General features: G+C 39.4%; 1 protein-coding gene across 1 annotated transcript in view; it reads right to left on the bottom strand.

The window, feature by feature from the left end:
- The window catches only part of PPP2R3A (protein phosphatase 2 regulatory subunit B''alpha), a 159,495-nt gene extending 135,998 nt beyond the window's left edge, over positions 1-23,497 (bottom strand). Inside the window, exon 1 of the mRNA XM_075201532.1 lies at positions 23,402-23,497. The gene's annotated coding sequence lies outside the window, so the exon portion shown is untranslated. The remainder of the gene's footprint in view (positions 1-23,401) is intronic.
- Between the last annotated feature and the right edge of the window lie 1,859 nt (positions 23,498-25,356).

The raw sequence follows: 25,356 nt of genomic DNA, 5'->3' as shown, positions 1-25,356 counted from the left end.
TGTAACTTGACAACCACTGTTCCGTGTGGACAATGTCCGAGTTGATATAGTAAAAAGTTAGTGTTGTAAGGTATACACATTTAAATTTTACATCATATCTCTATTGCAAGGTGGCCCATAGATAAAATATAAGTATGGATTTGGCAGCTCACAATTAAATAAAAATCTGCAAATAAAGAATGCACAATGTGTAGAATTACTAAAGAACACTACCTGTAACATAATCTACACAGCTTTACCATGTCTTCTATCTGTTCTGACAGTCAAGAGGGAATAAAGAATTTCATATCGTCATGGCAACAGTGTATTTTAATTTAGGTTACTTTGTCAGAGTGGCCATGAAAAGCGTTAAGCTGCATAATTGTAATATTGACCTATTAAAAAGTATTCATCTATACTGTGCATCAGTATAGATGTCTTCTAAACAAAACATATGCATACAAATATAGTGTAAGACTTTCCCTTACAGCTCCCACTAATGAGCACAAATTACTGGGAACCTTCAAGTAGAGGCTTCATAAAACATGTGATGCAAGAAAACAGTTTCTGGAAGCAATTTGTAAGGAAGCTGTGTAATCTCAATATGGAGAGCTTGAGGGTAGCAGACCGCTATTTGCATTACATTTGAACTATACTATAGAAAATAAAGTCATTGCTGTATACTTGAGAATGGCCACATATGTTGTACCCTCTAGAAAGACTGGAAGTGTACAAGGCTTTAGAGAAGTACACAGATCATGATTCTTGCAAAGACCACGGTACACACAACGATCACACGTGATTACCAAAGTCAGGAAAACAATGCAGCACAGAGATCCATTTATCTCAATGTCAAACAGTCTATACTGCCCAAATGTATAGCAATAACAGGCGCAGGTCAGAGGTTCCAGAAGGGGAGGGGGGAGCACACAGTGCCTGATTCATGTTTGGACGCAACCTGCAGGTAACTTGCATTTAAAACCGAGCAGTGAGCATAATTCTGAACTTATTCAAATCCAAGCAGATCGCAAGATACCTTTCAATTTGAATCGCAAGTATAAGCAACACAGGGCAGTATACGCACATGCACAATATAAAGTCCCAGTAGAATGCATGCAAAAAAATTTAATTCTATCAAATAAATTAACTCATAATACTATAATCATTAATTAAAAATTATATATTTTTTATATAAAAAAACAAATCAGGATGTTCTTAACGTGTACTGTACATGCAATGCGATTTATGTTCTTACTTGCATAGAAATGTTCTTTGCTATCTAGAGGCACACTTACATGTAGTTTTCGTTTTACATGTAGACTATGTCGTGCTAGTCATCAGTAGTTGTTATCTTAGTAATGTGGCCCGGTCCCATGACATCTCCCACTGATCCGTCAATATGCAGGGTTACATGATCTGTCACCCCACGACCAGTTCTTAAAATTTGCCCAGAGGACAGGGGGAGGGCTTATTGCTGACACATTGGGGGGGGGGGGTGGAGGGGTAAGAAAGAAGGGACAACTAGGAGCCCTGACATGTAACAAAAAGCATGGACGAGGTTAATTTCAGGAGGAACTGGGTGTCATCTAAGATCTGGAGGTGGGGAAAGCAAAGGATTACCCATTGTCTTCCACAGGACTGGTGCAGACATTGTGCAGGGACACAGCTGGGGAGCCACTGTGAAAGGCCAACTCATCTCCACTCCCACCCCCACTCCAACCCCTTGGTCCAGCACCCACCAATGTTTAAGAAGAGACCCAGGGGTTTGACTGAGTGAGGGGAAAAACACCTTGGAAATCTGACCATGGATATAAGAAGCCACTCCAAAAAAGGAGGGGTGGTGGATTTTCTGAGGCCTGGAAGGTGCAGGGCTGACTGGTGTTGACCACCAGACCCAGTGATCATTGCTGTCCTGTATCTTGGTAAGAAGGCTGTTGCTCCATCACTCCATCAGGAGAGACCCGCCAGGTTCTGTGTAAATTGGTGCATCCACAGGAGAGGTGAAACAGATACTTGGAGCCCCACCACGCTGGTGGAAAGTTGGCCAAGCAGCCGGGAACAGCAAGATACCAGGACTCCCTGAATCTCCTATTGACAGACTCTTGCCTGTGGAACTGTTCCATGACTAAGGTTGGTGGGGAAATTTGCAGGGACTCCTATTGACACTGGTGACCCACTGACCCATTGTTTAAAATGTGCAGGCTTATGTTCTTCTGTGTTACTGTAGAAAAAGTAAAGATAGTGTTGTGATTCCTGAACCTAAGAGGGCAGGGTAACTTAGTGAGTTTCGGTTCTAAAAACCGGGTATCCTGACAGTCAGCATATATACCTGCCCAGTAGCTGGTACAAACAATACGGCTAAAAAAAACCTAAAACGTACTTTAGAACCCAGTATTTGAATCGGTCGCATCTGTGTCGGCACACCCTTACATTGTACATTGCCTACATTCGTCCACCCCTTCCCACCCTTCTAGGCAGTCGTGTCATTTGCAGTCAGACATGATTTGCATGCAATTGTGTTCCTTGCTGTAAGGTCTGTTTCTGAGCTAAAGGTCTTGCGTCCGAACGTGAATCAGGCCCACAGTGTGGACAAATCCATAGGCAGGTATAGCTCACACTGCGTCTAGGAGCGTGGAAAGTGAGCAGGACTTAATCTGTAAAGAAAATTTATCATGTACCGAAAAAAAAAAAAAGGAGGCCCATGCTAGTAAATGGAGAGGTGTTTTAGAGAGTATCTACATCATAAAATAGGCCTAAATTGCCTCAATTACATAAAATGACATGCAATCAAACCCCAATTTACAGTTTTTTTTACCATTTCTTAATTCCAGAATGCATTTCAATAGACCAATTTCCATGACTGTACAAACATTTCCCAGATAAAAGTATTTGAACCATTGTACAGCAGATCTTTGTTTGTGTACTGCAGGAAATACTGAATCTAGTTGTATATGTTTTAGCAATGCAAGAATTCCTATTATTGTATATGTTTGTTAAGATAAGAATTACATTTGTTTCTCAAGGTGAATATGTTACTGTACAGATGTGCTTCAAGCAATACATGCAGAATAAAACTATTAAACACATTAGTCCAATGTTGTCACCTGGACATAGGGTGTTTCTCTCATTTTAACTGATTATTGGGGTATTTGTAGGCTTTTCAGCTAACTAGATTTGACACATTCACAGTTCTTTGTAAAATGTAAAGTGTGGTTTAAATGTAAGCGGAATGAAAATGTGGAAAGCATAGATAGCTGAAAAAACGTGCAAGTACTAATAGTTGTAGCATACGGTTCTGTATATATATTCACAGTTCAAGTTTTTATTTAAAAATAAATATATGGATAAGGTACTTTCAATTAAGTAAGAAGTACAACCAGTATAACCTTAATACATGAGGTTCAGATAATGTGAATGAAAAACAAACAAACAAAAAAACTCTGTAAAGCCCACACATCCTCATATTGCAGTTTTATTTGTACACTTGCATAACTGCATAAACATGCCTGTTAATATGGATACGCTTGAAGCAATAAGTTCTATAACATAGTAATTTCATAATAAGTTCATTAACATTTACAAAGTTCCTTTACATTAAATGCCTATACACTAGCCTACCAAGTGACATTCTCCTGCATCACACTACAGAATAAAGAATGATTTTGGTATTACACATATAAAGCTCCCTTGTGCACGGTCAGTATGTCCCTATGCAGAATCAGTCTACTCTGAGTTCTCAAGAAAATGGACTAGGCAATGTGCACTTTTCACCTCCCTGGTAAATGCTCTATTCCTGCCCAGCAACTTAGAGATTTTATCCACTAAAATTATGGACACCCAGTTCACCATTATTACTATCAGCATTCTCCATTATTTATACCATACTTACATTTTGTAACTGTATAGTCAGGGAAATCAATTGAATACATCATGAATGTCATGCAGTAATATACAATGAGGAGGAAGGTCATGGGCCCTGCTCATAATAAGAGATGAACATTCATTTCATAGAGAGGACCAGACACATTAACCAAGGATAAAGGTTGTCAAATGCTCAGCAATGTTGTATAATCCAACCACTCAGATAGTTTCTATGGAAGAACATAAAGACGTATAAGTGCACTGAAAAGCAAATATTCTCTGACCCGACTGATTTACTTGGCTTCTTAAAGGAAGAGATCCACCAGTATCTGCATGTCAGGCATTTTTAACCTCTGTTAAATCCCACATCTTGAACAGGCCGGCCACAGCAATTAAAAACCTCTGCACCTCTAGTCATTCCTGTAAAGGCCTAACATCCATGTTATATAATGCACTCCTTCAGACCTCAGCTGGTGAAAAGGATCTATTTCAGTTGAGATGAGAGCTTGACCTTGGTGAATCATTAGACCACTCTTCTTGGTCTGACATATATTAATGGGTCGCAAAATGCTCCATTAAGGTCCACATTAAAGAGTACGCACATAACGTACTCCATAGATGGTATTATGTTCCCATTAGGCTTTGCGCTATTTTCTCACGTCTCCAAAGCCTGTTGGATAAATTGTGTACAGTCAAGCTCTTTTCTGCACATCTTGTGAAGCTATCCTGAACTGCTATCTTTTTAGTCAGAAGTCATTTACCTAGCATCTACCATTATCGGTTTGCACATCCCATCTGATCCTAAATATGTTCTGCTCCCCTTGCCTATCCCAGAATTCCCTATGCATTCCCATAAGTTGCTCAGACATATCATTTCTTCAGCAACATGCCAAATATTGGCCTCGGGGAGGAACACTTCCCCTGCATACTGTCTTCAACCATTTGTGACATATACCAAATGAAGCATATAACAAGCATCCTGAGAAGCTTCTCTGCATTCTTTCATAAGGTATGGGCTCCATGGACCTCTTACCACAATCATCCACTCCTTAGTCTCTATATGGAAGCTTTGAATTTCACCTCTTCTGTATTTCAGTGCCCTTTTCCGAACTCCCTTTCAATCTGTCTTACCTCCTCTCCCTTCCAATTTCTTCTTTTCTGCCCCCCCCCCCCTTATGTTATTAGTTAAAACCGTACATTGGCATTTATTGTATGTAATTATTTCTGGTTGCTTTTGTTCTAATCTTAAAATTATTTCCGATTATGCATTTCCCTCTATTTCCTGATTGTTACCATTATTTGTGCTGTTTGCGATGTTCCCAATAAACCTATAATTTGATGGAGAATGTAAGTAAGACTGCAGGTAGGCGGGTAAGTAGCGTTAGATGCTATAGGCAGAGGGTAAAAATGTTGTGAAAGGAAGGCATGGATGATAGAGGGATGACTTACATACATATTGAAGGGAGGCGATGAGTGTGCAAATATAATATACAAATCATAAATGTATCAAATATCTTGTTTACATATGTCCTGTGAACAAATGTTCTACTAGCCCACCACCTACCTTAGATATCGTAAGGGCAATAAGCAAACAAGGATTGTTAATGTGCAGGTTAGAACATGGTAAACTTCAAAATTGCAACGTTGAGAAAAAATACATTAGAGCTCCCTGACAACTGGATTCGTTAACAGCGATATAAAAAGAGTTAAAAGGTACAGCCCAGGTCTGCAGAAATAACAATATGAACAGTTAGCACTCACTGGACAATGTAAAGATAACAAAATATATATTCTATTTCTAGAGACTAGTCACTCCATACATTTCTTGTAGCATATGCTTCCAGGACTGACTTGTTGGTGAATGAAGGCCAGCTCTTCCCTCTACACTAGGAATGCATTTAAATAAAGCATTATTATATTTGTAATTTTTTTGTGATTATTAGGTGGTGGTATATTCAGAAATATTCATTTCTATGAATTATTTGCTAGAATAATGAGATGCCTCTATTCAATATCGTAAAATAGAGAATGACTGGAATGGGATGAACAATGAAAGCAAACAAAGAATATAACAAAAATAAATAAATAAAATATTGAAAACTATACCATGTCGTATAAACACTATGGATGTGGAAGTTAAATCTCAGCAAGCAGATTGTTTATCTCTGCCTATATATTTTCACTTAAACTGAACTCAAGCTCTAACTAAAATATAAACATAAACCAAAAAGACACAATGTCAGAAGTATTTATTTTTCATTATATGACGACAGTTGACTGCAACCAACACAAGTGGAAATTATTATTATCTCCCAATCTAATCACTGAGAAAAGAACAAGCTGTTGGATGACACAAATTAAACAGAAAATTCATGAAAAAAAAAAAAGTTATCATCACAGTGATAAGACTCCCTTAATCCCCATAACTCTTATTTTGTTGACCCTTAATTTTTGCTATCAATTTAAAAGTCTGACTTCTACATTAAAAAATAACCCATCACAGACACAAAGTAGGTAACTATATTGCCAGTTGAGGCATTGAAGACGACTAAATTCACTAGGAAATGGTAAAATCACTTACCAACTTCAGGGATAATATTCATGAGGTACTTGTTAATGACTTGTTCATAGTGAATTGTTAAGTATAGTTTCTAATTAATATTAGCTCAACTTTAAAAAAAAAAGGTCACCTTTACTCCACAATCTGCAATATATGGGGAAGCTGTGCACATCAGCCTGAAATCAGGGGGTACATACATTCCAACATTTCATTTATTTATGAGTTGTTCCACCCTAACCCACATATTTTCCTACTGCAGTAAACTGGGCTGAACTGCAGTGCATTGTGTGCGGGGTGAAATGGGTTATGTTGGTAGAGAGATGGGGATATTGTGAAAAAGTCCACTAGCAGGCATGTGTGACTGGCAAACTCAGCGGTTGTGGCTGATGAATGGAATATTCATCTCCCAGCAGAGTACGAAAGAAAGACTCACAGAAATCCCAAACATACAAGAAATTTCATCCACTCATCACTCCAAAACTACTCCTCCCAATAAAGAACTTAGAAGCGCTGCTGGACCAATTCTCCAAGCATATAAACAGCAATCAAAGTGCAGAGGTTTTTAATTAGCCAGAGGAAACCTTAATTAAGTCCTTTGCATCCAAGTGTATTAATCAAAGCACCCTGCAGGGAGAATTTCCTAGGATTTTCAAACTATAAAAGGCAGTCACTGCCCTGCTTTACAAAGCTCCACGCATCTGGAAAATATCTGCTTGTACCAGACAAATAGAGCTTATGGATAATGCACATTTGCACGTTTTGCATTAATTTGCTTAGTTAAATATAGTTTGTGTCATAAATCAGGAACCCCACCCCAAAATGACATTTAAATACCTAGAAAACCATAATGCGTATCGGAAACTGAGTGATACTGTCTTCACAGGAATATCAACAATGTGACAGCAATATGTGCAATAATGGATTTGATACAAATTCCAGAATCATTTCTCCCATTACAGCCTAACATAGCACTAGGATCGTTCATCTAGAATGCGCAGTACTCAGAGTACAGACAAGGTCTTCTTCTGTAATTTAGAGCACCAAGGCTATATATAATATTTAAAACTGTACATAAAATAAATAACTTTCTGCTGTACTGGTGACAATGTCAAACACACTATCACCAGTTACTCATTCTCTGCTCACTGCTAAAGGGAGCTGCGAGCTGAAATCCAGCGAGAGATTACCGTATTAACGGTAATAGTTTTTCCGCGTTTGAACCCGCGGACAATTGAATACCCCCCATAGTGATGTTATGTGCATTGTTTGTGACTGATACTTTGTAATTGGAGTTTGATAGTGGAGCTGTGCATTTGTACTTGGAGCATGAATTTGTGTTGCGATGAGAGGCAACATGATGGAAATCATGTGTTTGCATAGTAACAGCGGTGGTAGTTAATAGTGCGAGTCAGTAAAGTTAGTGCTGTACATAAAACTGTATTGAGCAAGATATATGTCAATGCTGAGCGAATGCTGTTAACATGGGAACTGTAAAGGATTCTGGGTTATACAGACATAATTAAGGTACATATACACATATATAAAACAGGTAAAGAATTCAGACTAAAGGAAACTTAATGTATTGTATGCCACACTGTTTTATATTAATGTGTAAGATTGCTATTGAAGGTTAAGTAAAAGGAAATCTCTCAAATGAAAATACATCTGAGTACAATCTTTCCAGACATAACTATCATTAACCCTATGATGTTTTAGGTGTATCTAAGAGTATGTGATAATCTATAATCTATTCATACTCTATGGATGTATAGCAGAATCTGTGTGTAAGTGGCTGCTAGAAGGTTTGTGAACCCTTTAGCATTTTGAGAAAGTATATACTTTTGTGTGTTATTATTTATTGGGTCCTCTATTTTTATGACTTAGATGAAGATCTGAACACACTTAAGGTAACATTTATGCAGAAATTCTAAAGGGTTCACAGACTTTCTAGCACAACTATATATAGTGATATATGCGTCTAACACAAAAAGTTATTTTAGAGCTGAAAAGGAAGAGTATTTATATAAACTGGAAGTTACCTTTGCGAGAGCTATTATCATGTCCTTTTACAACACCTCATGTCAAACGCAATTGTGCTTCACATACAGTCACTGGTGTTTTTCTAACACCAAAGGGATAACCAGCCTTAATAAAGCTGAAGTTAAGTATTAACATCCCACAACTTTAGAACGTTGTTCTGATGGGATCTAATTTCAAGTCAAAAAGCTGAGAAAGCAGTCATCTCAGTTATATTGATATAACTGACTTGTCATATCTATTACCAAACCCCACAGTGCATTCTGCACAGCAGACAGAGAGCCTGATGCAGGGTCAGAAGCATTTTATATAAAAAAAAAACGAAGACTTAAAATGTAAGTGTTTGTTAAACACATTGACACTGCAATGTGGTACCAGCACTAGCACTCATAGCCAAGGCTTATAGTGACAAGTTTGAGGGGGACAAACAGTTTGGGGTCCCCCTGAAAAAGTTGCAACCCGCACTAGGCTATGATAGGCTGGTGACACTAATAGGGAAACCTGCAGCATGGTGTCACCTTGTCATAATATCACTTAGCCCTAGTCTGTTAAGCACAGGGCTGAATTACCTAGGGCCGCGGTTCCCAAAGTGTGCACCGTGGCTCCCAGCGGTGCCGTGGCCAGGAAGAGAAAGGAGAAACAAACAAACAAAAAAAAATTACCAATTCGGCCGTGCCCGGGACCCAGCATCCTCCACCCTCTTCGCTTCTCACTGAATGTCGGCGTGACGTCATCACGCCCGCCATTCAGTGGCAAGCAGCAGGAGAGAGGATGCTGGGTCCTGGGCACCGCCGAATTGGTAAGAAAACAGAAGATATAGAAGAAGGAATGTCAAGTATGGTGAGTAAAAAAACAGAAGAGAATGGTGATACGAAACAGCAATGGAGGGGGCAGAGCGAGGATGCAGAGGGGCACAGAGTGTGTGGAGATGAAGGAGGGCACAGTGTGCGTTAGCTATAAATTATTATTTGACAGAAATATAATTTTAAAAAAATATACAAAAATATTCTTTTCCCTTGGATTTATGTGTATTGTTTTTGCATACAACTAAATAAGTATTTCTGTTCTAACCTAAATAATTATTACGTTTTTTTGACTACTGAAACGGGACTTTAAGGGTGCCGCAAACTGCAAAAATTTGGAGAACCACTGACCTAGGGGAATTGGTCCCTCCCCAAAAAATTTTTAAACCACTTGCAAGGTCCGTGCTTATGACCAGCATCATAAGCACATATCTTGCACCAAGGGTCGAGCACCCAAAACAGATACGCCTCCTGATAGGCATACATGCGGCTGTCTTGACCTCTACATTGGTAGCAAGTATGTGAAGATGTCCTTACTGTACTTGTCCATCCCTTCCCTCCCCCATTTTAGAGCAATGAAAGCGATGATAAATGGGGGAAGATTTACTAAAGATACTGAAAAGAAACAGTGGAGGTGTTGCTCATAGCAACCAAAACAGCTATAATTTTCTCGAATGAACTAGACAAATGGTTGATAGAATCTGATAGCAGCCAATCAGATTATAGCTACCATTTAAATGATATCTGGAATATGATTGATTGCTATGGGCAATAGCTCCTCTTTTCCTTTATAAAAGCTTTAGTAAATCCACCTCTTGACTTCTATTTAGCCTACCAGAGTTCTGTCGAAGTTTAATAATTGGACAAAGGTGGTAATCAATAATTTATGTACACTACAATCAGTTGTGATGCGATTAATACACAACATAAAATACTTCCTTCGCTTTACTATTCCTTTAGATCAGTGGTGAGCAACAGGCAGCCCACCATGTCTTCACTTGGGACTCCCAGCTCCTTCCTTCTTTAGGACTCACTGGTCCTTTTCTCTGCTTCATGCCCCCTTGGCCTCAGTTATTATTAAATAGGTAAGAGGTGTGGCTGAGGGGTCTTTTATGGCAAGTGGGGATGAGACTTTTTTGGATAATGATATAATGTACAGGGGGGCTTTAAAGGGAAAAGGGTGTTTTGAGGCAAGTTGGGGATTTGAGTGACATGTAGGGAAATCTAATGGGTGTTTTTTGAATAAATATATTGTTTAACTTTTTAATGAGATTAATAATCTTTGGCCCTTTTGAAGGTTAGAGGGCCACATATGTGTATCAGGTTGACGATCTCTGCTCTGGGTTACACAGTTCTTCCACAGAAACTGTCAACAGATGCATTTATTTATTTTACAAGGGCTGTCAATCAATACAAGGTTTCTACATAAATCTTCACAATGCATGTCAGATAAAATAAGCAAATCATTTTACACTATATACAATTTATTTCACCTATAACAGTACAGTATGTCAACCCTAGCAAACTGTAGATTTTAGGAGAACAAGTTTAACAGTGATTATAGCTTCTATATTCAGTATGTGAATGACTATACACCATTAACTAGCACAGTTGTGCCTACATAGGGATATCCTAAGTATGTGGTATGTTAGCAATGCCTCAAAATCTAGCGACCTTTTCCTGAGAAACATTAAGGTATAGATTAACACAAATACCTTATCTGATTGCAACAAATGCTTTGGTTTCACAAAACTATTGGGGGACTATTCAATTAACTCGATGGTCCGCGATTACGCGCTGGAACGACCAATGACAGTAATACGTGGTACCGCAATAAGGCGAATTTTCCGAGATATTGTAGAACCATATTACTTCAGTAAAGCGCAGCGGCTGCATAATCATGGACCACCAAGATAGTTGAATATGCCCCTCATTCTGAAAAGGTCTTGCAACACTAGCTGCTAATATAACCAGATTTTAAACTTTCTAGCCAAAAAACGGTGTCCCCATTGTCATCGACACTGCAGCTAATATGTGCATTTTGCTAATGTGCTTTAACCTCCCCTGACAGATTTTAACTCTATCATTGTGTGCTTTGGGAGGGAAAGACAGCGAATGAATGGTGTCAGATGGTATTTAATTACAGACACATCTACAGACTGCTCAGGATAAATGTCATGCACTCAGTGGAGTCACCTGTGAGAGTCACTGCACTTGCAAGCCTTAAAACGCTCCAGGGAGGATATTTTATATAATCTGGCACAAGCAGTGTGTAACCTGTCCCTGCCAAGAAATTCTAAACTGTATCCTTCAAGAGGAAACTTGTATGTACACGAAGAGGAGCAGACAACAGCAAATAGTATGAGGGTGAACTGGGCAAATAACACCTCATGTAAAGTATACCCATCACCTACTCACAGTGGATATTACCCTGTTAGGGGGCCCTAACAAATATTTATGGGCGCCCATTGAGACGTAAGGCACAAAATGCCTCAGTGAGTATTGGTTAGGCCTACAGAATGGCTACCTCCACTAAAAACCTAAGTACCAACCAATCACAGGGCACATACCGAATTGTTTAAGCCTATGCAACCTGTGCTGAAGAACCATTTAGAATCAGTATTTCTTCTCTTCACAATGAGCCAGATTAGTACATTATTGCAAAAAAATAATAATAAGTATAAATCACATAAGAGACAGAATATTATAGGTAGTATGTGTGTCATATTGATTAAAGAACAAACACCAACATTTTAATTTTTATCTATGCACCAAATGTCCATTTCTGTCCATTACGGTTTTTGTTGCCAGACCTTACACTGTTCGTCTCTCTCTTCCCACCTCACCCTCCGCAATAGCAGCAACAAGCCAAAGCTATGAGCGCTGGTGCTTAGATCACTTTCAGGGTGGAGGGGACGCCTATTTTTTATTTGCATGAGCAGCACAATGGCTTAGTGGTGAGGAGTTTGTATGTTCTCCCCGTGTTTGCGTGGGTTTCCTCTGTGTGCTCTGGTTTGCTCCCACAGTCCAAAAACATACTAGTAGGTTAATAGGCTGCTAACAAAATTCACCCTAGTCTGCGTTTCTGTCTGTGTGTGTCTATATTAGGGAATTTAGACTAAGCCCCAATGGGGCAGGGACTGATGTGAGCGAGTTCTCTGTGCAGCGCTGCGGAATTAATGGCGCTATATAAATAAATGGTGATGATGATTTATTTAAGTCATGTCAGGAATCATCATAATCAACATTACAGATGCATATATGCATCAGTGTCCAGGTATGACTTAGTCGCATTTAGAGTACGCCATTACTGTACTTGGCCCACACTTACACACCCCTTCCCTCCCCCGTTCTGCCTCTCTAAGCAATGGGCGTCTGGTTGTAGATAAGTAGCTCAACTAGCACATGGACGTACTATATGTCTACACATTTTTTGGCGCACAAGTGCAGTACGGAAATGTGTATTTTACACACAAAAAAAAAACCCAACAAAAGGTCCAACTTAGTATGTGTTCACGGCATTCCTGGCACGACTGAATATTACACCACAGAAAATGGTTGTGGGAAGTCTAATCAATCAACTCCCTTAAAAAACTAATATCACTTGTTCTTAAGTAGCTAAGTAAATTGTGCAGCCAGTTAGATCTGCAGAGCTGAAAAGTGTGACGTCAGCAGCAAATTTAACATCTATGTGGATTCTTATCCTGGCAGCTGCCCAGCACAGAGCTCTCCTTTAGGTTTACCCATCTTGATTTATTTGGAATAGCCTTGTAGCCGATCACATTATGCTCCATGATTGGGCAACCTCCGGCATGCCAGCCAACTGAAGATGTAGTATAGTCATAGTTGAAATGCTTAAAAATGGCCATTCTGGTTCACAAAATGCATTTAGAAAATAAGTGAAAACAAACCGTATTGTCTAGACATTACATGTGATATCCAGTTTTGAAAGGTGTGATGCATACTGACCAATGGTGTGGGCTCTGAAATTCTTGGAATGTGGAAGAGCTCAGGGGACCACCTACAGTGCAATAAATAAAATTGAATTGTCACTTTAAGGTTTTCCATTTACAAAGCCAGTTCTGTACTTGGCAGTTTTCCCCATTCTGATACCTTTTATCCCGAGGCCGCCCACACAGTTAAACTCCGATAACACGGTCAGAGCTGCCAAAACAGAATTAAAGAAAACTTACGCTGTGTCAGTTTAGCAAAACTGTTTTAACTAAGTAATATACATGACAGCATCCCTACTTGGTGTTTAAGATCCAGCATTATGGAGGCCACATTAAACTGAAGTGTCTCTCTGGTGGTACAGCAGAGACAATGGTACTGAATGGTTCAAGGAAAACTGAGGTTTTCAAATGAGATGAAAAAATTGAAAGTCTCACTTCTCCTGAGTTTAGTAATGTACAAGTCCAATTTTTGTATTTACAAAAACAATTGTTCAGCTTTATTGAGTACTCAACACAAAACAGCCCAAACAAGTTAGCTAATATAGAATATATCATCTTCATCATCAGCTATTTATATAGCGCCACTAATTCCGCTGCGCTGTACAGATAATTCACTCACATCAGTCCCTGCCCCATTGGAGTTTACAGTCTAAATTCCCTAACATATACACACACACACACACACACACGCACACAGAGACTAGGGTCAATTTTGAAAGCAAACAATTAACCTACTAGTATGTTTTTGGAATTTGGGAGGAAACTGGAGCACCTGGAGGAAACCCACGCAAACACAGGGAGAACATACAAACGCCACACAGATAAGACCATGGTGAGGAATTGAACTCATGACCCCAGCGCTATGAGGCAGTAGTGGTAACCACTTAGCCAACATGCTGCCCATATTATATTGTAAAGTGCTATAAAAGGAAGTAATTGCAACACTACATTTGTTAAGCATTTTAGTGGCTTTAACAAACTCTGAGTCATTTACTATGTTTTATGTGCAAGAGGAGACAAAATGTACGCAAGAATGGAAAAACTTAAAAAGGTTCAGCGGTATAGTTTAGTTAGTTCCTGGCACAGCATATGGCATTCAAACTAAGCAACCTCTTTTCATTAAAGGCTTGCAATCGTCTGTGAAGAAAAATATTCAATGATGTCCTCTTTATACTTCAGAACACCTTTATAAATGTACCTTAGTGTGTGCCGAATACAGAAGTGTATGATGCATCCTTGTCACATGATTTCCCATAACATTAGAACAAATGTAGCTGAAGAAGAAGCTTAACATAATCAAATCAGTTTCTTTCCTTAGCCAGTTGGCTCCAAGACCTCTTACCAACCTATGTTGCATTAAACGCCAATGACACAGAGTGCTTGCATTTGCAGGTGGGGAGACGAGGGAGATGAAGTACACACCACTTACCCTGATGTGATAAAACTGTAAGTAAATGGAACATGCAGCTTCAGAAACAATGTGTTACAAGCCTTCCCTTTAGGTTGTAAGCTCTCATGAGCAGGGCCCTCTTTCCTTGTGTGCTCCTTCTACTGTTCCTTCACCCTCTGTACCTCTTGGCCTGCTTCGCTAGCCCTGTTTTCTTAAGCTTCGGCCTTCTTCTTGCTGATTTCTACCATCCCTTTCACTATCTGTCAGATATAATCTGATTTGCTTTACCCTGTCACCTGTGTTTGTATATTTTTGTTGTGTCTTGCTTCTGTTTTCTGTATATGTAATGTACGGCGCTGCGGACCGTTTGTGGTGCCTTATAAGTCAAAAATAATAATAATAATACTAATAATAATAAGCCAAACACACCCGACCACAGAGGCAAATGCTGGTGGATAATGGGTTCCATTGTACAGTCATGGCCAAAAGTTGAGAAGGACACAAATATTATTTTTCACAAAGTCTGCTGCCTCGGGTTTTATGATGGCAATTTGCATGTACTCCAGAATGTCATGAAGAGTGATCAGATGAATTGCAATTCATTTCAAAGTCCCTCATTGCCAAGACAATTATCTTCATCCCAAAAACAACATTTCCACTGCATTTCAGCACTGCCACAAAAGGACCAGCTGACATCGGGTCAGTTATGCTCTCATTAACACAGGTGAGTGTTGACGAGGACAAGGCTGGAGATCACTCTGTCATGCTGATTTGAGTTAGAATAACAGACTGGAAGCTTTAAAAGGAGGGTGGTGCTTGAAATCATTGTTCTTCCTCTCTTAACCTTGGTTGGCTGCAAGGAAACACGTGCAGTTATCATTGTGTTGCACAAAAAGGGTTTCACAGGCAAGGATATTGCTGCTAGTAAGATTGCACCTAAATCAACCATTTATCGGATCATCAAGAACTTCAAGGAGAGAGGTTCAATAGCTGTGAAGAAGGCTTCAGGACACCCAAGAACATTCAGCAATTGCCAGTACCGCCTCCTAAAATTGATTCAGCTGCGGGATCGGTGTACCACCAGTGCAGAGCTTGCTCAGGAATGGCAGCAGGCAGGTGCGAGTGCATCTGCAAGCACAGTGAGGTGAAGACTTTTGAAAGATGGCCTGGTGTCAAAAAGGCCAGCAAAGAAGCCACTTCTCTCCTGGAAAAACATCAGGGACAGACTGATATTCTGCAAAAAGTACAGGGATTGGACTGTTGAGGACTGGGGTAAAGTAATTTTCTCTGATGAATCCCCTTTCAGATTGTTTGGGGCATATGGAAAAAAATGCTTGCCTGGAGAAGGAAAGGTGAGCACTACCATCAGTCCTGTGTCATGCCAATAGTAAAGCATCCTGAGAGCATTCTTGTGTGGGGTTGCTTCTCAGCCAAGGAAGTGGGCTCACTCACAATTTTGCCTGAGAACACAGCCATGAATAAAGAATGGTACCAAAACATCCTCCAAGAGCAACTTCTCCCAACCATCCAACAACAGTTTGGTGACGAACAATGCCTTTTCCAGCATGACAGAGCACATTGTCATAAGGCACCAGTGATAACTAAGTGGCTAGGGGATCAAAACATTGAAATTGTGGGTCCATGGCCTGGAAACTCCCCAGACCTTAATACCATTGAGAACTTGTAATCAATCCTCAAGAGGTGGGTGGACAAACAATAACCCACAAATTCTGACAAACTCCAAGGATTGATTAGGCTGGAATGGACGGCTATCAGTCAGTATGTGGCCCAGAAGTTCATTGACAGCATGCCAGAGCGAACTGCTGGGGTCTTCAAAAAGAAGGGTCAACACTGCAAATATTGACTCTTTGCATAAACTTAATGTCATTGTCAATAAAAAGCCTTTGACACTTTTTATATGCTTGGAATTTTACTTCAGTATACCATACCAACATCTGACAAAAGGTATAAAAACACTGAAGCATCAAACTTTGTGAAAACCAACACTTGTGTCATACTCAAAACTTTTGGTCATGACTGTATTTTGAATCCAGTGGGTAAGGGATCAATACAATGAGCTACCATAATAAGGTAAATAGTAGGTATTTGTAGCTGGCTTCTTCATGAAAAGTAATAGCATAAAAACCTTTGTTTTTGGCCCTATAACTGAAACAAATCTTCCATATTGGGATTTGGTATCTTTACGCTAGGGAGAAGTTACCAATTAAACTGTAGGGTATATTTATTAGGGTGTACGAATCGCAGGAAGACAATCTTAGAATAGCAATTAAAACGTACATTACATACCTTAAACCAAAAGGTATATTTTTACTTTATTTTGAAAATAAATTTTACAGGTGGATCTTCCCATTAACCATCTTAATAGATAACAATTTCCCCTCATATTGCCATGTTTTTATTAACCATTAATTTCAGACCCAGAAAAGATTTGTCATACAGTTTCGGATAGGCCATTGTGATTATAATTATTTTGTAGAATTATTAGTTTCATAGACAGCATAACTGTATGAACAGCAATACACTTATTTCATATAAAGACATTACTAAACATATAAATACAGGAGAGAATATGAAAAGACTTAATTCAGGTCCTGAACTTTACAATAAGGTTGATCTATTTATTTACTGCTACACAGCTTGACCAGTATAACAAACTAATGTTTTTAAATATGTTCCACTGCACAATGTCATTTTTTGCAAAGAAAATCCTGAATAATTAGATCCTGAACTGCATCAGTTAATATTGGTCTTGAAAGGTCGCAAAAAAAGGTAAAATACTTAAAGGGACACTAAATCTAAAATCAAACTATAAAACAGACGTCCTTAAAATGAGAAAAATGTATGCTAGGTGATGAGCAGCACCTTTTGTTGTGTCCGGTGAGAGCGCCATGGGGGAAACAGTGCAGCATAAAGATCAATAGATCACTATATTGTGCTGTGTGTTATCCACACAGAAAGCTGTGATGTATGTGGCACATAGAGACCACAAGGAGAAGCAGACATTTTCTTGCATCCCTGTACAGATGAACAGCAACGAGATATGCAATCATGGACATGAATTGATCACTATTATGCACTATTTCTCCTGCAATTTACTTGTGCTTCAGCTTGGAATACAGCAAGATAAATTATTTATCTGAATAAGACTGACATTGCATGTCAGCATTGGACAAATTGCATGAGTCAGGCAGCAATCTTGACTGCTTGCCTCTGATCTTTGAGAGTCATTTCTGTTCACGTTAATGAATGTACATCTTTTCTGACCCTTTCAAGTATAATGCTGGATTCTATATGCGACTTGCTACTGAATTCTATTTTTTTGTTTCTCCAGTTGCATGTAAACCTAGACACAATGATCCTTCTGAGCACCAGGATCTGTTTGTAGTTTGGCCAAATTTGTCCAAACGGCCTAATAACATAGAGGGCTGTTGTTGTTGACAGATGACCACACACACTGACCAACAGTGGTTATCCAGGGTTTGATGACCAGATTTACAGGCATATCTAAAAAGGGTCCTATCACAGTCATTAGAATAATTCCTCAGCATCACCCTCATTTCATGGGTGCACACATGTTGATAGGCCAATTTCACAGTATTGTATAGTGTTTCGCCAGCATAATTGTGTTACCTGTCATAGTGCGAGTTATTGCACTATTTGGACTACCACTGCAATGGACTTACAGGAAATCTGGTATGAAATATACTTCTTTCTGGTGGGCCTTCAAATTGTACCTCTCTATTAGAATCTCTAAAGTTATAAAAATATATGTGAATTAATAATAGTAGTAGGTGGACATTAGCTTGTTAAAAAATTACAATAAGAGAACAAAATGCTGCCAATGCATTTTAGGAACAACCTCTACTAATATGCCCCGTAATAAGTTGAACGCCTTTGTTGCAGTGCCCACATTTCTTGTTGGATTTGGTCTCTCCCCGAAAAACAATTTTCATGGTCAAAAAGGCATCTCTTTCTTGCCACTACTCAATAGGAAGTTTCAAACAATTATACACATGCTACATTAAATCAGCAAGTGTATGGACCTCAGGGTTTCCTCTCAGTCCCTCGTGCATTATGGGTATAAACATTTATTCAACCAACTCGGACTAAACAATAGGTTTTCCTCTGGAAATGACTGCATAAGAATTCAGTGAACAGCTGTGAATATTATCACAGAATTGACTCATGTAATATCCGTCTCCATGGAGAATTACAGTCCTTGGTTACAATACACAAAGAGGTTACATTGGGTAGCAAAGATGGGAAGAAATAAAATCCAGAAAAAGGAATGATACTTTCTTCATTTTTGAAAGTCATGAGCATGTGTGCTCTAGATTGTCAAGAGAAGATGTCTTGTCTGCATGTTTAAAATTATAAATGGAAGCCACTGTCTGACTTGGTCCCAACATTTTCTATTGCCTTAATACAGTAAGCAGTAGGGAACATGAGGGTGAGGATTTAGCAGAGGCAAAGGTCTCAGGGGAGAGAATCAAGCTATTTCACTTAAAAGAATAGATTTGAAGCAGGGATTTATAGTGAGAAGAGACCGGAGTTTTCCTTTCAAACCAAGAGGACACTGTTTCTTACCTAGTATAAATACAATGAAATCCTTTAACTTACTTCTAGGTCAAACCAGTTTAGATGCAACATTCACTTTTCCTAGCAAGTTAGAAAAGCAGGTTTCTGCTAAACAAAAACATTGATTCAATACTAAAACTAAATTCACCTAATATGGTAGTGGCCAGACTTTAAAAGCAGTAAAATATAGTGGTGAATTATGACAAACAGAACAGCGCAGAGCAATAGTCAAAGCAGCTTATTTTTACTCTGTAAAGACCTATAATTTGTAAGACATTGCCAAAATCTCAAGACCATGGAACCACCACCACATGTGAAGACAGCATCAGACATTTTGACAAACCTCCAACTTTATAGACAAAACATATTTTATATCCATAAAGAAATTAAAATGACTGAAACGGAGCATTGAGACTCCCAACTAAAAGAATCTCCTGAGGTATAATGTGTAACTCTGGCTAAAGTCTCTTCTACCAGTAACTATTCTGATTATCATCTCCCTGTTAGGCAAAGTGAAGCTAATTAGATAGCATTCAAGTATACTGCAAAACATTCAGCGCAATGTGCCAATAACAGTATGGATGACTATTTTGGTTGGTTTAGGTCAAATTGCCAATAATGAATCAAGTGTGATGGCTCAAAACTACTGGCAATCCCAACTAACATCTGATCATTGGCCAACAGCACTCATTAGGACCCACAGGATCCAGCCGTTTGTGGTAACGCCAATTTGGCTGCGCATGTAGATGGTCTGTCAAACACTCAGGTCAAACACCTAACCCTGTCCATATATGGATACTTATTCCCAGATATACTACTCACACCAAAGCACCCTCACAACTGGCTCAATCTCCATTATCAGCCACACTCTTGCTTCAGCTGTGCCCTCTTCTAAACAGTATATAAGCTGTTGTCATGAGCAAATCCCTCCTTACCCTTTCTTTTCATGTCTGTATTGTCTATCTTACATGCCCCTGTGGTACCTTATGATTTATCAAGGCACAAATAAAAATTTGTATTTTATTTTATATCAACCAATACCACCAAAACCTACATCTTTAATTGTGGGTGGAGTTAGCCTTTAAGGAGCCAGGGAGATATGAATTTATTTACCTCAAAAGTTAGGCACCAGCAGCCATTTTGTTAAATACATTAGCTATGTGAATGCCATTATAGAGGACAATAAGTTGTATCTAATCTCATTATCTAGCACAGTTGTGTGTCGATGTCAAGCATCACCATGTCTGTTGTGATGCAATTCTTTTACAACTATATATTTTCATATTGCATTAATTTGCATTAAATGTGTATATCCTATAAGCAAGCTCACCACTGAACTTCCTTACAAAGCTTTAACACAGAGGCAACAAAAAAAATTCAGACAAAAGATATTTTAAATTATGTACATTTGTTCCACAGAAGCCGCTTACAGTATTAGTAGACCAAACGCTGGTACCCGCTTCCAAAACACTGAATATCATCAAATCCTCCTGCTTATCTTTTACATCAGTAAACAAAAAACACACAGACCAAAGTAAACCAACAATTCAGATGTTATGGTAAACAGATTCCTCTAAGCAAAAAGTAACCATGATAAAAAGAAGCCCAAAACAATTCAGTTCCTTCACAATAGTGTAACATTTGCAGGGAAATAAGAACAGATAATTGCTCTCCTCAATGATGCATTTCAAATGGTAAGCAGAGGGTTATGTTTACTTTTATTGATTGTGCTCACGTTTTTAAATGTTGCCTTCAAAACTTACAGCATTCGTTATTATGAAACTAAGAGGTTACATTTTGACAGTTTTAGATGGGTTTGTTGCTATTGCAGTCATGTTTATGTCAGTTGACTATTAAACTTGAACTTTTCCATCAAAACACATTTAAACATATAGAAAAATAAGTTAACTGCGTACATTAAGTTACATAATTGCTTATGTGGGCCGGATATATCAAGTGTACAAAGTAGAAGCATGAATGAACTGTAACATTAACTCTAGTACATGGTGCTGATGGGAATCAGCCATATCTGCAACTAATGCCAAGACAACCCAGGACATTTGGCATGAGAATGTATATCATGTTAGATAGCTATGTGACTGTAAATATACAATGACAAGTATCTGTTGTCAGTGGCCAATAAAGGCAGCTATTTGTTTGAAATGGTCTTACAGTGTCATAAAAAGAAAAAAAAAATTGAGGCAAGAAACAAATCTGCAAATGTTACCAAAATGAGTCCACACAGTCAGGGCAAATGCATTTTGACAGCTACATGCCAATATTTTTGTTTTATTAAATGGGATAACATGCTTTTCAGAGATATACAGAGGTACTGTATATTTATGGAAAACTGTGAATCTGATCTGTTATGAGCTACAACTCATTTTCTGCACATTTACCTGTGCAGTAGGTTACAGAAGTGTCCACCAGTGATTGACAGGTTTCAGTACAAGCCTACACTATTCATAATCATCAGTTGTGTGTCTTAATATCTAGCATCACTCTAATGAGGAGGGTGTATATAACAATGAATCTAGTGCTACCTCTAGTTTAAAACCCAAACACTGTTATATTTATTAAACATGGAGTTAAGTTACCTCTATCTTAAGAACAGTTAGATCCACTTCTATAGAATTCCATCTTTAAGTGCAATTACAGCAATGACTTGTGTATACCATATACCAGAGAATAGGGAAAAAGGGTGGGAATACTTTAGGTGCCAGTATAGAAACAAAGTTACTAGTTACTGTAGATATAATGCTATGCAACATAAAGTTATGTATATATAAGTTTATTGAAATAAAATCAGCACATAAATGTCTAGTGTCAAACCTGCACATGTCATTACCCAGATGCCAGAAAACAGCAATGCTACTTAGGACTATGTATATTGATATATTTAGAATGATTTTGAATATAAATTTATTTTCATCTAAATGTATCTAGGTCATTAATTTAGGTGTACAAGAAAACCCCAGGTGTGCAGATTGGCATACCTGTAGTGCCCTTACTAGTAGGGTACAGTAAATAGGATACATAACATTGGAGACTGCATCGCTACCCCATAAACAAAAACTTAGAATGTAAATGAATACTGCAGGATACTATAAACATATATTTAGCAGGATCACTGCTATGCCATCCATGCAGAGACAGAAAGAGTACCTCATATGTCTATAAACTTTGCCAATATAGACACAGTCGCATGTGTGTATGTATGGATAGATATGAGATAGACAGTGTATACAGATGCATATAAGATTCAGTACATAAAAGCCACATATACAATGTAACAAGTCTTAAGACTGCTGTGTGCATTACATTCCCTACAGGTGATGCTAAGAAGAATGACAGCTAATAAACCTGTCATATAACCTGCATCTGTCCAGCTGTAGAGACTACAAAGATAGGACATATAGTTCCACCAGTGCTGGAGACACTGACTGCCTGACACTGTTCAGTGAGGTGTGAGTGTACATCTACATGAGTGAGAGTACATGAGTGAGGTGTGAGTGTACATCTACGTGAGTGAGAGAACATGAGTGAGGTGTGAGTGTACATCTACATGAGTGAGAGTACATGAGTGAGCTGTGAGTGAGAGTACATGAGTGAGCTGTGAGTGAGAGTACATGAGTGAGCTGTGAGTGAAAGTACATGAGTGAGGTGTGAGAGTACATGAGTGAGCTGTGAGTGAGAGTACATGAGTGAGGAGTGAGTGAGAGTACATGAGTGAGGTGTGAGTGAAAGTACATGAGTGAGGTGTGAGAGTACATGAGTGAGCTGTGAGTGAGAGTACATGAGTGAGGAGTGAGTGAGAGTACATGAGTGAGGGTACATGAGTGAGGAGTGAGAGTACATGAGTGAGGTGTGAGTGTGTACATGAGTGAGCTGTGAGTGAGAGTACATGAGTGAGGTGTGAATACATGAGTGAGCTGTGAGAGAGAGTACATGAGTGAGGTGTGAGTACATGAGTGAGCTGTGAGAGAGAGTACATGAGTGAGGTGTGAGTACATGAGTGAGCTGTGAGAGAGAGTACATGAGTGAGGTGTGAGTACATGAGTGAGCTGTGAGAGAGAGTACATGAGTGAGGTGTGAGTACATGAGTGAGCTGTGAGTGAGGAGTAAGTGAGTGTACATGAGTACATGAGTGAGTGCACATGACACCTGCGGGCAGGGCCGGGCACTACACACAGGACACACTGAGGCTACAGCCGGGTACCTGGATGACAGTTTATCCCCGTACGTCTTCTCCCTCTGAGGTCCCCGCTGCTCTGCAGCTCACACATTCCCGGCTCCGATGCCAGCTGATGTCACGTGGTGTGAAATTCTTCGGCACGCCCCCTCCCCATGTGCAGGGTGTGTGTGTAAGTGTTGTGCATGGAGGGCGTAACGGGCTCCAGGCGCTTGGCCAATTAGATCCCTCGAGGAGGGAGCAATGATTTAAGCATCCAGGCGAAGCGCGAGCGTGTCAGCAGCTGCTGGGGAGCTCGTGCATGCGGCGCGTTCCCGCCCTTCTCTTGGTCACCTAGTTAACCCTTTAGTTGCCGGTTTTTGGTATTCTGAGATATGCAGCGCTATTAAAATGTAAATTGGTAGTATTTCATTCACCTGAATATTTCTGGGGTATTATTATTATCATTTATTTAAGTAGCGCCTCTAATTCTGCAGCACTGTACAGAGAACTCACATCCGTCACTAAACAGGTTATGGTTGGGCATTGAACTCATGACCCTAGTGATATAAAGGCAGAAGTGCTAACCATTTAGCCACTGTGCTGCCCTGCAAACTGCACATTCAGGGCAAACTGCACATTCAGTAGATCTCTTGTTAATACAATTTGTTAAAATATTTTTCCAGTTTTGGTGCTTATTTGATGCACATGAATAAAAGATAAAATAGCATGTTAGGATGATGGTGAGGTGAGACGTGTAACCATGCTGCAGAATGACAGGGTCTGTGTGGGCAGAATTTGTTACCAACGAAGTATTCAAATATTATTTTAGATTTTTACCTGTTTGCAGTTCTCCCCTCAAAAATTATGTTATCTGCGATGAAGCGCGTCATGGGGGCCCCCACCTCGCCCACTGCTCAGGATGTGGGAGAATTGCCTTCTCTCCCAGAATTCCGGAGTTGGTAAGTATGGCATAGTTGCCAAGACTCGGTTCCCTGGCGCTACTGTCAGCAGTGGGAGGACTCTTACCGCTCACCAGGCCAGTGTAGGGTGCTTCTGCCGTGTAAACCAGAACTTGGGCTTCCAGTTCCAGATTTCCAAAAATATATAATAAAGGTTTGTTTGTTTATTTTAAAAATAGATTTAAAAAAGTAAAATATCTTTATTTTTTAAAAAAGCAGTAATCCATGCTTTATTTTGAACTTTTACAGATGGAGTTGAGTATCCTGTGCTCCATATGATCAGCGGGTTCCAAAGTAGTCTTCTTTGGGTCAGGGCTGGTGGCCTTTCAATACCTGTGACTACGGACTGAAAGACTTGGGGCACCACACAGGTTAGGGTCCTTGGCGGGCTTTGGTAAACTTTTAGGTGCTATATTTTGCTAGAATGGTCTTTTTAACTGAAGTTAGATAATTGCTTTCGGTGCCTTGGTCAGGCCAAGTCCCTGTATGTCTTTCTTTTTAAACTCTTAATGTATAATGGTCATTGATCTTAGGGTCATCTTTCCATTATACTGGGACCCCTGGGGTGAAATGAGCCAGCTTTGTGGGTGCTATTTGCCTGCCACTGTCATGTCCATGCATGACATTTTTCAGTCATATGCTGGAGGTAATATGAGCACCCCAACGGTATTTTAAAGTTGGCTCCTATGTCTGGGGTGGCAAAGTTGTCTTAACAGTGGTCCAAAACTTGTCAATGAAACTGTTCCCAAAGGCCTAGAATGGTCGAGGATAGCTGCAGAGCTTTTATGTTTTGGGCTAGTTGACTTTGGGAAAGAGGAATAATCTGTTTTTGCACACAACCCTCTGTCCCCATCCCTCACCCATAGAAGCAGCAGCCTTGGGGTGAGGGGGTTACACGGCCAACTCTCCGCTCATTTATCATATTGTAGTTAACCTCACTCATCAAAATAAAATCTTGTTTCTGCATTGCTACTTGAGGTGCATCTGTATATCTGTGTGCCTACTTTGTACTTAACTAGAAATGCTTTCCCTCCACCCAAG

The sequence above is a fragment of the Mixophyes fleayi genome, chromosome 3, assembly GCF_038048845.1.
Source record: "Mixophyes fleayi isolate aMixFle1 chromosome 3, aMixFle1.hap1, whole genome shotgun sequence".
Lineage (NCBI taxonomy): Eukaryota > Metazoa > Chordata > Amphibia > Anura > Limnodynastidae > Mixophyes > Mixophyes fleayi.
The sequence above is the reverse complement of the archived record's forward strand: the minus strand, read 5'-3'. Positions and strand labels throughout refer to the sequence as shown.